The sequence below is a fragment of the Bombus impatiens genome, unplaced genomic scaffold, assembly GCF_000188095.3.
Source record: "Bombus impatiens unplaced genomic scaffold, BIMP_2.2 scf_0733, whole genome shotgun sequence".
Classification (NCBI taxonomy): domain Eukaryota; kingdom Metazoa; phylum Arthropoda; class Insecta; order Hymenoptera; family Apidae; genus Bombus; species Bombus impatiens.
Window position 1 is genome coordinate 1 of NT_177152.1, and position 228 is coordinate 228.

Here is a 228-nt window from a genome sequence, read left to right on the forward strand (position 1 = left end):
GAGATAAATCTCGCGACACCTCAGGGCCTGCAATTCGAACGGGGGAATCCCGGCGAGCACCGCCGCTGCTGCCGCCGAAATGATGGCCACCGTCCTGTGCAGCCTCATGACCGCTAGAAGACTTCGACGGTTGGTCATCAGGTCCTCCGCCCAGATTGGAGCTCCGTAGAGGAGCCTCGATCGCACCACGCCGGCGTACAGCCGACGTATTCCGACGCCAGACCCGCC